The sequence below is a fragment of the Gorilla gorilla genome, chromosome 7, assembly GCF_029281585.2.
Source record: "Gorilla gorilla gorilla isolate KB3781 chromosome 7, NHGRI_mGorGor1-v2.1_pri, whole genome shotgun sequence".
Taxonomy (NCBI): Eukaryota; Metazoa; Chordata; class Mammalia; order Primates; family Hominidae; genus Gorilla; species Gorilla gorilla.
The window spans coordinates 103,015,462-103,027,642 of NC_073231.2; the positions used below are offsets into that span (position 1 = coordinate 103,015,462).

At 45.1% G+C, this 12,181-nt stretch overlaps 1 protein-coding gene across 1 annotated transcript in view; it reads right to left on the reverse strand.

The window, feature by feature from the left end:
• TSPYL5 (TSPY like 5) overlaps positions 1-12,181 on the reverse strand; it is a 330,888-nt gene that overhangs the window by 223,615 nt on the left and 95,092 nt on the right. The window lies entirely within an intron of this gene.

Below are 12,181 nucleotides of genomic sequence, written 5' to 3' on the forward strand. Positions count from 1 at the left end.
AAAGCCAGTAATAGTGAGAGGAAGTCAGAAGTGGGCAGGGCAGACCAGGTAGGCCCTTATAAGCCTTGCTAAGACTTTGGATTGGAGGGTTGAAAGCGGGACATGACATGATTTGAATTAATATTTCCTCTTTTTATTTTATTATTATTTTTTATAAAGTTAGGATTCAAATTCTATTTAGGATGCTATTTTAAAAAGAGAAAATGCAAGACCTGAGAGAACCAGAAATCACCAGTCAGGAGCTGCCATATTATTTTCAAATATTCTCCTCTAAAAGTGGAACTGCCCACACAATATGAGCATACTCATTGGTCTTGTCACACAAGGAAGAATTTGTGAGAAAAGTCAAAATTCAGTTTATAATGTTCTTTCTCCATAAATGATCACAGGATATCAACTTTTTCTTTATGATATGACTTAGGCTAAGAACTGTGATCCTGGATGAAACTTAGCTTCCTCAGCCACCCTGGCTTCTGCCTATTGTCAGGCCTCTGAGCCCAAGCCAAGCCATCGCATCCCCTGTGACTTGCATGTATGCACCCAGATGGCCTGAAGTAACTGAAGAATCACAAAAGAAGTAAAAAGGCCCTGCTCCGCCTTAACTGATGACATTCCACCATTGTGATTTGTTCCTGCCCCACCTTAACTGAGTGATTAACCCTGTGAATTTCCTTCTCCTGGCTCAGAAGCTCCCCCACTGAGCACCTTGTGATGCCCGCCCCTGCCCACCAGAGAACAACCCCCTTTGACTGTAATTTTCCATTACCTTCCCAAATCCTATAAAACGGCCCCACCCCTATCTCCCTTCGCTGACTCTCTTTTCGGACTCAGCCCACCTGCACCCAGGTGAAACAAACAGCCATGTTGCTCACACAAAGCCTGTTTGGTGGTCTCTTCACATGGACACGCATGAAATTTGGTGGATCAGGGGACCTCCCTTAGGAGATCAATCCCCTGTCCTCCTGCTCTTTGCTCCATGAGAAAGATCCATCTACGACCTCAGGTCCTCAGACCGACGAGCCCAAGAAACATCTCACCAATTTCAAATCTGGTAAGCGGCCTCTTTTTACTCTCTTCTCCAACCTCCCTCACTATCCCTCAACCTCTTTCTCCTTTCAATCTTGGTGCCACACTTCAATCTCTCCCTTCTCTTAATTTCAATTCCTTTCATTTTCTGGTAGAGACAAAGGAGACACGTTTTATCCGTGGACCCAAAACTCTGGCACCAGTCACGGACTGGGAAGGCAGCCTTCCCTTGGTGTTTAATCATTGCAGGGATGCCTCTCTGATTATTCAACCACGTTTCAAAGGTGTCAGACCATGCAGGGACGCCTGCCTTGTTCCTCCACTCTTAGCGGCAAGTCTCGCTTTTCTGGGGGAGGGGCAAGTACCCCTCAACCCCTTCTCCTTCACCCTTAGCAGCAAGTCCCACTTTTATGGGGGAGGGGCAAGTACCCCTCAACCCCTTCTCCTTCACCCTTAGTGGCAAGTCCCACTTTTCTAGGGGGCAAGAACCCCCAATCCCTTATTTCCACACTCCAACCTCTTATCTCTGTGCCCCAATCCCTTATTTCCATGCCCCAACCCCCCTTCCTGCTTTTCTGGAGGGTAAGAACCCCCAAAACCCTTCCCTCCGTGTCTCTATGCTCTCTTTTCTCTGGGTTTGCCTCCTTCACTATGGGCAACCTTCCACCCTCCATTCCTCCTTCTTCTCCCTTAGCCTGTGTTCTCAAGAACTTAAAACCTCTTCAACTCACACCTGACCTAAAACCTAAATGCCTTATTTTCTTCTGCAATGCCGCTTGACCCCAATACAAACTCGACAGTAGTTCCAAATAGCCGGAAAACGGCACTTTCCATTTTTCCATCCTACAAGATCTAAATAATTCTTGTCGTAAAATGGGCAAATGGTCTGAGGTGCCTGACGTCCAGGCATTCTTTTACACATCAGTCCCTTCCTAGTCTCTGTGCCCAGTGCAACCCGTCCCAAATCTTCCTTCTTTCCCTCCCGCCTGTCCCCTCAGTCCCAACCCCAAGCATCACTGAGTCTTTCTAATCTTCCTTTTCTACAGACCCATCTGACCTCTCCCCTCCTCTCCAGGCCGAGCTAGGTCCCAATTCTTCCTCAGCCTCTGCTCCTCCACCCTATAACCTTTTTATTGCCTCCCCTCCTCACACCTGGTCCAGCTTACAGTTTCGTTCCGTGACTAGCCCTCCCCACCTGCCCAACAATTTATTCTTAAAAAGGTGCCTGGAGCTAAAGGCATAGTCAAGGTTAATGCTCCTTTTTCTTTATCCCAAATCAGATAGCGTTTAGGCTATTTTTCATCAAATATAAAAATCCAGCCCAGTTCATGGCTCGTTTGGCAGCAACCCTGAGACACTTTACAGCCCTAGACCCTAAAAGGTCAAAAGGCCATCTTGTTCTCAATATACATTTTACTACCCAATCTGCTCCAGACATTAAATAAAACTCCAAAAATTAGAATCTGGCCCTCAAACCCCACAACAGGGCTTAATTAACCTCACCTTCAAGGTGTACAATAATAGAAAAAAAGTTGCAATTCCTTGCCTCCACTGTGAGACAAACCCCAGCCACATCTCCAGCACAAGAGAACTTCCAAATGCCTGAACCGCAGCAGCCAGGTGTTCCTCCAGAACCTCCTCCCCCAGGAGCTTGCTACACATGCCGGAAATCTGGCCACTGGGCCAAGGAATGCCCGCAGCCCGGGATTCCTCCTAAGCCGCGTCCCATCTGTGTGGGACCCCACTGAAAATCGGACTCTTCAACTCACCTGGCAGCCACTCCCAGAGGCCCTGGAACTCTGGCCCAAGGCTCTCTGACTCCTTCCCAGATCTTCTCGGCTTAGCGGCTGAAGACTGACACTGCCCGATCGCCTCGGAAGCCCCCTAACCCATCATGGACGCCGAGCTTCAGGTAACTCTCACAGTGGAAGGTAAGCCCGTCCCCTTCTTAATCAATATGGAGGCTACCCACTCCACAATACCTTCTTTTCAAGGGCTTGTTTCCCTTGCCTCCATAACTGTTGTGGGTATTGACGGCCAGGCTTCTAAACCTCTTAAAACTCCCCAACTCTGGTGCCAACTTAGACAATACTCCTTTAAGCACTCCTTTTTAGTTCTCCCCACCTGCCCAGTTCCCTTATTAGGCTGAGACACTTTAACTAAATTATCTGCTTCCCTGACTATTCCTGGACTACAGCTATATCTCATTGCCGCCCTTCTTCCCAATCCAAAGCCTCCTTTGTGTCCTCCTCTTGTATCCCCCCACCTTAACCCACAAGTATAAGATACCTCTACTCCCTCCTTGGCGACCGATCATGCACCCCTTACCATCTCATTAAAACCTAATCACCCTTACCCCACTCAGTGCCAATATCCAATCCCGCAGCACGCTTTAAAAGGATTAAAGCCTGTTATCACTCACCTGCTATAGCATGGCCTTTTAAAGCCTATAAACTCTCCTTACCATTCCCCCATTTCACCTGTCCTAAAACCAGACAAGCCTTACAATTCAGTTCAGGATCTGCGCTTTATCAACCAAATTGTTTTGCCTATCCACCCCATGGTGCCAAACCCATATACTCTCCTATCCTCAGTACCTCCCTCTACTACCCATTATTCTGTTCTGGATCTCAAACATGCTTTTTTTTTTTTACTATTCCTTTGCACCCTTCATCCCAGCCTCTCTTTGCTTTCACTTAGACTGACCCTGACACCCGTTAGGCTCAGCAGATTACCGGGGCTGTACTGCTGCAAGGCTTCACAGACAGACCCCATTACTTCAGTCAAGCCAAAATTTCATCCTCATCTGTTACCTATCTCGGCATAATTCTCATAAAAACACACGTGCTCTCCCTGCTGATCGTGTCCGATTAATCTCCCAAACCTCAATCCCTTACAAAACAACAACTCCTTTCCTTCCTAGGCATGGTTAGTACAGTCAGAATTCTTACACAAGAGCCAGGACCGCACCCTGTAGCCTTTCTGTCCAAACAACTTGACCTTACTGTTTTAGCCTAGCCCTCATGTCTGCGTGCAGCAGCTGCCGCTGCTTTAATATTTTTAGAGGCCCTAAAAATCACAAACTATGCTCATCTCACTCTCTACATTTCTCATAACTTCCAAAATCTATTTTCTTCCTCATACCTGACGCATATACTTTCTGCTCCCCGGCTCCTTCAGCTATACTCACTCTTTTTTAAGTCCCACAATTACCCTTGTTCCTGGCCCGGACTTCAATCTGGCCTCTCACATTATTCCTGATACCACACCTGACCCCCACGACTGTATCTCTCTGATCCACCTGACATTCATCCCATTTCCCCATATTTCCTTCTCTCCTGTTCCTCACCCTGATCACGCTTGATTTATTGATGGCAGTTCCACCAGGCCTAATCGCCACACACCAGCAAAGGCAGGCTATGCTATAGTACAAGCCACTAGCCCGCCTCTTAAAACCTCTCATTTTCTTTCCATCATAGAAATCTATCCTCAAGGAAATAACTTCTCAGTGTTCCATCTGCTATTCTATCTGCTATTCTACTACTCCTGAAGGATTATTCAGGCCCCCTCCCTTCCCTACACATCAAGCTCAACGATTTGCCCCTGCCCAGGACTGGCAAATTAGCTTTACTCAACATGCCCCGAGTCACAAAAACTAAAATACCTCTTAGTCTAAGTAGACACTTTCACTAGATAAGTAGAGGCCTTTCCTACAGGGTCTGAGAAGGCCACCGCAGCCATTTCTTCCCTTCTGTCAGACATAATTCCTCAGTTTAGCCTTCCCATCTCTATACAGTCTGATAACAGACCAGCCTTTATTAGTCAAATCAGCCAAGCAGTTTTTCAGGCTCTTAGTATTCAGTGACAGACTAATGGTCTATTAAAAACACACCTCAGCAAGCTCAGCCACCAACTTAAAAAGGACTGGACAATACTTTTACCACTTTCCTTTCTCAGAAGTCAGACCTGTCCTCAGAATCCTACAATGTACAGCCCATTTAAGCTCCTATATAGACGCTCCTTTTTATTAGGCCCCAGTCTCATTCCAGACACCAGACCAACTTAGACTGTGCCCCAAAAAACTTGTCATCCCTACTATCTTCTGTCTAGTCATACTCCTATTCTCCATTCTCAACTACTGATACATGCCCTGCTCTTGTTTACACTGCCAGTTTACACTGTTTCTCCAAGCCATCACAGCTGATATCTCCTCGTGCTACCCCCGAACTGCCACTCTAAACTCTTGAAGTAAATAAACAATCTTTGCTGGCAGGACTATGCTGAATCTCCTTAGGCACTCTCTAATCAGATGTCCTGGGTCCTCCCAATTCTTAGACCTTTTCCATTTAGTTTTTCAATTCATACAAAACCGTATCCAGGCCATCACCAATCATTCTACACGACAAATGTTTCCTCTAACAACCCCACAATATCACCCCTTAACCACAAAAACTTCCTTCAGCTTAATCTCTCCCACTTTAGGTTCCCACGCCGCCCCTAATCCCACTTGAAGCAGCCCTGAGAAACATCACCCATTATCTCCCCATACCACCCCCCAAAAATTTTCGCCGCCCCAAGACTTCAACACTATTTTGTTTTATTTTTCTTATTAATATAAGAAGGCAGGAATGTCAGGCCTCTGAGCCCAAGCCAAGCCATCGCATCCCCTGTGACTTGCACATATACACCCAGATCGCCTGAAGTAAAGGAAGAATCACAAAAGAAGTAAAAAGGCCCTGCCCCGCCTTAACTGATGACATTCCACCATTGTGATTTGTTCCTGCCCCACCTTAACTGAGTGATTAACCCTGTGAATTTCCTTCTCCTGGCTCAGAAGCTCCCCCACTGAGCACCTTTTGACCCCCGCCCCTGCCCACCAGAGAACAACCCCCTTTGACTGTAATTTTCCATTACCTTCCCAAATCCTATAAAACAGCCCCACCCCTATCTCCCTTCGCTGACTCTCTTTTCGGACTCAGCCCACCTGCACCCAGGTGAAATAAACAGCCATGTTGCTCACACAAAACCTGTTTGGTGGTCTCTTCACACGGACGCGCATGAAACCTATGACTTGTTATGCTTTGTCATTGAAAGGTCCTGGCTGATCTTGGTCAAGTCACCCACTCTTGCTGGCCTCACTTTTCCTCTTTTGTACCATGAGCCCAGAGAGGACGATCTCTGAGGCATTTCTATCTGCCTCCTCATAGTTCTAAGTCTCCACTTTTAATCTACATTTCTAATTAAGCGAGCAATCTGTGAATGATTCAGAGGCAACATTCTAAAGGAGTGGTTCTAACCCTGCCCTGCCCTATTCTCCAGAAGGTATCACACCAGTTGCCTCCTTTAAATATAATTCTATGGAAGTGTTTGCTTACTCGCGTGTTTCCTTGCCTGCCTTCCACTTGTGCCTTCCATTACAATTATCTTTTCCTCCCAGCCCCCACACTCAATTGTAGCAATCGCTCATTTGCTGGGTAGACGTCTCTAGAGCACCTGTAGGTACAAAGCACAAGGCCCCCGTTTCTGACCATCAGAGAAGGGAAAGTTAGTGACCAAAGGCAGAAATGCAAGATAGAAAGTTCAAAGGAAAAGGAGGTCACACAGCAAAGATTTCCTGGGGAAACAAACAGGAGGAGGAGGAAAGGAAGCTGACAGAAATAGCCTCAGGACATTTGCACATGAAAGGCTCTGGAAGCCTATCTATGCTGCTCAGTCCCAGCTTTGGTTTCATAAGAGGTAACTGGTAAAACTGAGAGGCTTGTAAAACCAGATTTCAAAGCATCTCTCTCTCCCTGCTTCTAAGAAACAAGCCTCTAGGCCTCCACACACCGAAACACTTTCCACAAGTCTGTCTTTTGGGGTTCAGAAGAGAAACAAGATACAACAGGCCATTTGGAAGGGAAGGGTAGCAGGAAAGAGGGGGACAGCTAGTGGAATAATAACCAATCATCATAAATTAATATTGAGCCCTAAACATGCAGACTTGCATTTAGAGCACAAAACAATTAGTTCCCACATAGACTGAGTCTTTACAAATATTTAAGTTGGAAAGAGAGAAAAGAAACAAATCCTCATTTTGGTATTTGCAGGAAATACATGAGTTTCAGCTTGGGAGGCAATGGGGTGCTCTAGGGTGGGAAATGATGTCTTGAACAATTAAGGTGCCTACTCCTGCCCTTTATCCAAGCAGACTTCCTTCCCATCCATCCCTTAGCTATCACTGGGGTGTCTACCCACTGTGTTCACTTCTGCAAACTTCTCTGACAGAAGAAAGGGGGACTTGCAGCTGGACGCTGCTCCCTGGCTCTTTGGAGTGGGTTCTTTACACTGTGCTTCTCCACAGCATGGACCATAGATTAATTGCAGGCATGACTCAGGGAGAGCTTGCTAAAGATGCAGGGTCCTGGCCTCCACCCAAAACTTCTGACTTTGAATCAGTGTCTAACATTTCTTTATTTATGTACTTACTTATCTGTTTTGTTCAATGCTATATCTTAAGCTCCTAGAAAAGTATTGAGCATGGTAGATGCTCAATAATTATGCACTGAATAAATGAATGAATTCACATATTACATTCACTTGGCCACAGTGGTTGGCTTTAGGAAACACAATCAGTATGACACACGAAGACCCAGTTCGAGGGCTCTTGTTGGGAATGAGAGCCATTCTTTTATTGCAGGGATGGATAAAAAAACAGTGGGGTGATTTTTGCCTGAGAATAAAGTCAACAGAGAGAAAACTGGAGCCAAGAGATTGAGTGAGAAAGACTGGGTCCCGATGACACTAAACTTCTAGAGCCAGCTGTGATTTCCTTGGGGATGAGAGGCAATAAATTCCTTTCTGCTGAAGCTGTGCTGACTGGGGTCTCCATCACTCACTGAGACCTGCCAGGCTTCCTGGTGCTTCCCTGTCAGGATCACACACTCAGGCTGAGTGACAGCTTTTTCAGAGCAGACTTGATGCCTTTTCATGTTTTCTATATCTCTCCTTTTCCAACCTCCTGCTCTTGAGGGTCTTTAATGTAGGGCAGGGCTTTCTAGGCATGGTTACCATTGTTATGATTATTGTAAGAAACTTATTTTTGAAAATGACTTAAGAATTTGCAAATCATTTCGTATTTATTACCTCATTTGATCCTCTCAAGGACCCATAAATCAGCAGTGGACGTGTAATCCTCGTCCAGTTCATTGATGAGAAAATGGACACTCGAGATAAAGGCTCCAGTCCTGGGGTCAGATGACTCGTATGCAGCAGGGTCTGACCTGGATTCTCACCCAGGCCCTCTAATCACATAGCCCTTGCTTTTTCACTTTGTCTTTATGTCTCCTTTTCAAGAAAAAAATAATAGGCCTAAGATTCAGTGAGTTTTCCCTAATGAATTTATAGACTCGAGCCATAAAGAACACTTGAGATTCCTTGGACCTTGCAGGAATGTTTCTGTGTCCCACTGTTGGATTTTGTAAATGGAGCAAGTCTCCAACAGGATGATACTCAGGCCATGGCTGCTTTCTGGAGCTTCCAGATACTTTATGATGAGAAATTAGTTGAGTTCATGTTAGTAGCATTTTTGCAGCCCATTTCCTGGTACAGATGGTGTGGACTGAAACACAAGAGTGGGATGGAAATCCATCCTGGTAGAGTTCAGCAGATAAATGACATATTTTAGAACTTGTGTCCAGACAACATCCCAAGGTACAAGACACCATTTCCCCTTCACCAATACCTAATGCTCACTGTTGAGAAGCCAGTGCGGACTTCAGCCTAGACACACACACACACACAAACACACACACATTTATAATTTATTTATTGGGTGTTTTAAAACTCTACGCTCTAGGAAATGACTATGGATGAAAGCCTAGAACTTATATACCAGTAAAAAACAAATACAAATATGATACTAATTAAAACTATAGCAAGATACAAAGTTCACCCAGAAAACATCACCTTGTTGAGAAGAGTCTGTTTAAAGATACAAGTCAGAATACAAAGTCTGGCACCTTGTCCTTAGTGAATTAAAAATTCCAGAGTCCTTCATGGATTTGAAACTTGCCATTGGAATTATAAATATTGCCATATTGATAGATATACCTTGACAGTTATGAATAGTAGCAGTAATAATAACGATGATAAATATGTTATCTGACATAAACAATAGCTAATACTTTATTGTTAGCCAAGAACTCACTCTCCACATATCATCTCATTTGATAGAACAGTCCTGATGAAAATATGGAGCTCATCACAGGCAGTTCAGAAACAATCCCATGCATTATTAACGGATGTCCTGAAGCATCGGCTCTCAGAACAAGAGCGACTCATTGAGTCCAGCTGGATCATTCCACAGATGATAACAATAGCCAACATTTGTTAAGCCAGGCCCAGTGCTACACATTTTACATTCATTATCTCATTTAATCCTCACCCCCAGTTTGCTGGTCAGGAAACTGAGACTTAGCAATGTTAAGCGATTTAGGATGGTTACTCAACTAGCAAATGAGAGAGCCAGGCTGTGTGGTTGAAAGGTGTTATCCTTGTGGCTCAAGATACACTTCTAGTTCGGTCCTACACAACTTCATGTTCTTTACTAGCAGAGCTAAGATATGACAAACTTTCTGCCTTGGAGCAAAGGGTCCAAAAGAAGACAAATGAAAGAGAACCTATACTAACTAGCCATTCGCCCTTTGGAAAATCAGCATCCCCCAGCCTTGTCTTCTGCAAAACAAGACCCTTAGACTGAATGCTCTCTAAAGAATCATTCAGCTCTAACATTTGATGATACCATAAAATATATCATGCATGGTAATAGGCAAGTGTGTTGGGAAGGGAAATTTTCCCATTAACAAAAAAAAAAAAAAGAAAGGAAGACAGGAATAAGCATAGCTACTTCTGAATTCTAGAGAAGCAGCAGAATTCCTCCCAGGGGACTCTTAAAATGCATCCTATTAGGCCTTTTGGTTGTTAGTATATTTCTTATAAAAGAGTTTTAAAAGCCCTCTGGTGCCCATAAGTAAGTGATTTCTGTACTTCAGAATCCTTCTCAACACAGGGCCCCAGGCAGCCACCAATAAATGATCAAAGTGGGCTTGCAAGATGAAATGCATTTTATGTCCTTCCTACAAAAGGATATCTTGGTTTCAAAAAAAGCATATACCTTACAGACATCTCATGGTTATACTGTAGTGGTCAAATAAATGGTGAATGGGTGACAGCCTGTTGGACAAGTGCAAGGCCTGCTAAATGCATTGCCAAGGACAAGGTTAACATGCATCTGGAAATGAGGTAGTCCAATGACCACAGTCCAAGCTGTGGTCATTGGTTGGCTTTGACAGTGACATTCATAAACTCTCAGTATTACAGCCTAACACCTCTGGGATAGAAATTGATGTATCCACTTTCAGCCAGGAGAGAAACAGAGAAGCTTCTCGGGGAGAGTCCACACTCCCCACCATGGGGCTCCCTCTCTGGGAAGACAGTAGCTACTCTCAGCATGCCAGCTCCCACAGGGCTCACAGACAAAACATCATACAGATGAAAGCATCCTATCAATCTAGTTTACTTCTCTCTCCTTTGGGAGTGAAGATGAGCTTGTGGGATCATAGCAACAAGCTGTAAATAATGGTTGCAGGGACAAATGGAGGACGAGAGCATCTGGGCAGGCTCCTGGCTGCTGCTGCATTCCAGGTCCGCCTGCTTCAGTCACCACCACGCCCAACTCAGAGACACCTCCCGAAGGGAGCGTGTGTCCTCCTGGATTTTATTTCTGCTGCACTTTGCCTTTCTATTCCTGCCAACTTCTGTTTGTTAAAAGTTGAATGATACAACCATAGCTGAGTGAAAACACAGCCGGCAAATCTAGCTTTCTTCTCAAAACTGGGCACTCCCATGAGGTCCTTTGATTCTCTGTGAGAAGAGAAAATGGTATCTCCTGAGGTATCCAGCTGGGTAGTTAGTCAAATATGTACATGGAGTGGCCACTGAGTGCCAGGCTCAGGGGATGCAAGTGAATACAAGGGGTGGGGAGGGCATGGGTCTTATTTCATGGTCCTAGCAGTTTAGATGGAAAGACGACTGAAATAAATAACTACCAATAACAAATGAAAAAATGGCTAAGTGCCAAGTGCTGTGAGGGAGGACAGTGGGCAATGGGAGTTCCACATGGGGACCAACCGGGTCTGGGTTCTATGTGGTGAAAGTTCACACACACTCATTGATGTGTGAATATCCACAGAGCTTTATAGCCATAGCTACACCCTTAGCATCACTCCCTCTCTGCATCAATTTCAGGCATTTCCCTAAAAATGCACTCCCAAGTCCAGGGATAAGCCATGTTTTCCAGCTCCTAGAAGCAGTGCTGGCAGCAGCAGTGGTTAGGTCCATAGTGGTGGTCAAGGCAGGTCCCAGAGCAGGAAGACTCTGGTGCTACAGCAGCAGCAGCAACGTGGTTCTAATGGCAGCAGCCTCTGTGATGAACTGAACTCCCTGGGTGCATCATTTTGCCTTTTTCTCCATGGCCTGAGGAGCAGTAGCAACTCTCTGCAGTTTGTAATCTGTGGTTTCCCTTACTGTTCTCCTTCTGCCATCTAGATTTTTCAGTCAACTCCCCAAATAGAATTCTCTCTGATTGAAATATGCCATCTAGATTTTTCAGTCAATTACCCAAATAGAATTCTCTCTGATTGAAATCTCTGGCATGTTTCAGTTTTCCTGACTGGACACTGACAGACACAGGGTGCAAAGATGTCTAACAGGTGGCCCTGCCTTCATGGTCTGCTGAGGACAAACCCTCGGCCTTCCCAGCGGTAACATTTGAGTTCTCTTCTCACTTCGCTGAGAGCGATGGGGTAAAGAAGAGAAACCCCTTCACTATCCCCAACTAAATGTGTCCTAGCTTGACTTGTTGTGGGGACTAAGAGCTTTCTCTCACTAAATGTAGGTACCCTAAAGCTTTGTGAATTGCTAGAAGTAACTTGAGAAAAATAGAAAGCAGTGGAAAGCATGTGCTGAAGGAAACTTAGCCAGGGAACAGAGAAGTACGAATGACAGAAGGCGACCTACAGAGAGGACTCAGAAGGTTAAGAGTGAGCAGTAAGTAGGAAGAAGCAGAATTCAAGTTGGTCAAGGCCACCTCTTGACCTGTTGGCCAGATTGGGTG